At 42.3% G+C, this 3,455-nt stretch overlaps 1 pseudogene; it reads right to left on the bottom strand.

Annotated features, from left to right (window-relative positions):
- Positions 1-1,236: 1,236 nt before the first annotated feature.
- On the bottom strand, positions 1,237-1,635 carry LOC100592802 (annotated as a pseudogene).
- Positions 1,636-3,455: the final 1,820 nt, after the last annotated feature.

The raw sequence follows: 3,455 nt of genomic DNA, 5'->3' as shown, positions 1-3,455 counted from the left end.
TTTTTAAATGGTTGAAGAAAGACCAAAAGACCAAAAGAGTATTTTATGAAAATCATATGAAATTCAAAATTCAGCATCCCCAAATGAAGTTTTATTGGAATACAGTCACATTTGTTCATTTATATATTATCCATGGCTGCTTTTGCACTATAATGGCAGAGATTAGTTGTAACGGAGACCAAAAGGCCTGCAATGCCAAAGTTATTTATTATCTTGGTAGTTACAGAGACAGTTTGTTGACTCCTGCAATACAGAATAGAAAGTTAGATACTTTCTCAGCCATATTTGTACCTGGGAGTGACCCATGTGAGCCAGTTCTGACAATGAGATGTCAAGGAAAGTCTGCAAGAGGGATTTTGGGAAAGAAGAGTGTTTCCTAAATAAAGTAGAAAATGGCCAGGTGTGGTGGCTCAAGACTGTAATCCCAGCACTTAGAGAGGCCAAGGAGGGTGGATCACTTGAGCCCAGGAGTTTGAGATCGGCCTGGGCAAAGTAGTGAAACGCTGTCTCAAAAAATAAATAAATAAAATAAATAAAAATAAAAATATTTTTTTTTAAATTAGCCAGGTGTGATAGTGTATGCCTGTAGTCCCAGCTACTCAGGAGGCTGAGGTGGGAGGATCGCCTGAGCCTGGGAGGTCGAGGATACGATGAGCCATGATTGACCAGTGCACTCCAGCCTACATGACAGAATGAGACCCTGTCTCAAAAATAAATAAATAAAGTAGGAAACTTTAACCTACATGTGATATCTGGAACTGTGGTGACAATTTTGCCACCATAATGAAATAAGCATGAGGCTGCAGCATTCCTATCCAGAATATTTCCTGGGTATGTTGGTCAAAGATCCAGTGTTTCTTGTCTCTGGAAGTGGAGTTGATTTGAAGCCATGTTTGGTTTGTCTAAACCTAGTCTCGACAGTGGTCACTGGGGAGAGAATAATTTAGACAGATGCTTCTACTGGGAATCTCCATTTCTTTAGGAATTTGATTGTGGTCACTAACCACAGATTCCAATTGAGGGGAGTTCAATCTGAGCCCAAATTAAATCTGCCAAGGTACTTGGAGTAGGAAGGACATAAACACAAGTTTAAAAAGCTGTGTTTCAAGATAAAATGTGCTCATTAACTGTGGCAAAGATGTAAACATATCAATCATTGCTAATTCCCACTACTCAGTGAATTTTTTTTTTTTTTGCTATTTTATAACTTTATTTGATGTATTTGATGATCCGCGATTAGTTCTCATCCACATTGACTGTCCGTAGATTTTTGAAAGTGGTAACAGGTACATAGGTAACCAAAGTATAGAGCTTATTTGGTGAATCTTCACCCTCATTACGTTTTCTGGATAACCGCACATGGATTCCGTATAGGATATTCCTTATTCCTTTGGCCCAGAGAGCTTTGTTGAGCCTGGCATCAATGCGCACATCTGGAATTCCCATCTCCTTCATGGCAAATTTCCGAATCTCTTTGAGTGCCCGAGGAGCACGCTTCTTGAAGCCCACTCCTTGGGTGCGCTTGTGAATGTCGATGGTGTGTTCTTGGGTCACCACCTCGTTGATGGCAGAAGGGCCCTTTTTCTTCTCTCCACCCTTCTTTGCGGGAGCCATTCTGCCGGGTTTAAGTTGGAAAGGAAGTTTTGTTTTTTGTTTTTTGTTTTTTTGAGACGGAGTCTCACTCTGTCGCCCAGGCTGGAGTGCGGTGGCGCGATCTCAGCTCACTGCAACCTCCACCTCCCGGGATCAAGCAATTCTCCTACCTCAGCCTCCCGAGTAGCTGGGATTACAGGCATGTGCCACCACACCCAGCTAATTTTTGTGTTTTTAGTAGAGACGGGGTTTCACCATGTTGGCCAGGCTGGTCTCGAACTCCTGACCTCGAGTGATCCACCTGCCTTGGCCTCCCAAAGTGCTGGGATTACAGGCATGAGCCACCGTGCCTGGCCTACTCAGTGAATCTTTTGTAGAGGAGAGATAATTTTATTATTGCAAGTGATACTTAATAGGACTTGATTGTTAAGTTTTGTAATAGCAATTTAGATCATGAAATCTCTAGCAGGGCCATTCCATCCATGATCTTTTTGGGAACAAGATGTAAATAAATAAGATGTGTGTATATATATATATATATATATATATATATATTTTTTTTTTTTTTTTTTTTTTTTTTTTTTTTGAGATGGAGTCTCCCTCTGTCGCCCAGGCTAGAGTGCAGTGGCGCAGTCTTGGCTCACTGCAACCTCCGCCCTCAAGCAACTCTTCTGCCTCAGCCTCCCAAGTAGCTGGGATTATAGGCGCCTGCCACCACGCCCAGCTAATTTTTGTATTTTTAGTAGAGATGGGGTTTCACCATGTTGGTCGGGCTGGTCTCGATCTCTTGACCTCGTGATCCAACTGCCTCAGCCTCCCAAAGTGCTGGGATTGCAGGCATGAGCCACCGCGCCCAGCCTCAATATGTATATTTTTAACAAGTAAAAGGCTGAACAAAATACAGTAAAAACTTAGAGTAAATGCTGTGTAAATATTAGGGCATTTCCTTACATTTCATACCTTTAATTATATCTTGAGTTTCCAAAGTCACAGGGTCTAGGTACACCTTCGTTAAAAATATGTTAGAATTCCATTATAGGAAAAGTTTTCTTCCTGCAGAAAGAGAAACTGAAGCACAGAAAAGATGGTTACAATCACAGAAAAACTCTCTCTGTGGGACTCAGACTTTTACAGTATAGTCACTGTGGTTAGTTTTGTGGCCACTCAGACAAGACAGTGCATTAAGGGAAATTCACAACAAAATCTCACCCAAACATATGGAGACATTCTAGAGCCTTAAGCCATCATTCACACTGAATTCCCAGTCACTAGGAAATTTCAGGGTATCATAGGCTATATAGCTAAGTTGGAATTAGTTGTTTTCCAAAAATTAGTTTAAAAGCTGTCCTCTGGAATGTTAAAAAAAAAAAAAAAAATCCTTCCTGGCCAGGCACAGTGGCTCACACCTGTAATCCCAGCACTTTGAGAGCTCGTGGCAGGTGGATCACTTGAGCTCAAAACCCCATCTCTACTAAAAATACAAAAATTAGCCAGGCATAGTTGTGCATGCCTGTAATCCCAGCTACTTGGGAGGCTGACGTGGGAGGATCACTTGGGCCCAGGAGGCAGAGGTTGTAGTGAGCCATGATGGCACCTCTACACTCCAGCCTGGGTGGCAGAGTGAAACCCTGTCTAAAAGAAAAAAGAAAAAAAACCTCCCTACCATCCTTGCCAAAGGTAGAGAGACCTGCTAGCTGGGCACTGGATACCAGGGTCGTACAGTATTTTTGCCTAGGACGACCAACCATCCTACTTTGCCTGGGACTGAAGTAGGAGAGCAGTAGGACTTGTTTTCTGTGCATCAGTCAGGATCTCACTGATCAAAACAGGATGCAGTAAAGAAACCAGCCAAAACCAGCTAA

Source organism: Nomascus leucogenys, chromosome 22a, assembly GCF_006542625.1.
Source record: "Nomascus leucogenys isolate Asia chromosome 22a, Asia_NLE_v1, whole genome shotgun sequence".
In the NCBI taxonomy this organism is placed as follows: Eukaryota; Metazoa; Chordata; class Mammalia; order Primates; family Hylobatidae; genus Nomascus; species Nomascus leucogenys.
Note: the sequence above shows the minus strand (reverse complement) of the source record. Positions and strands in the feature narration are given on the sequence as shown.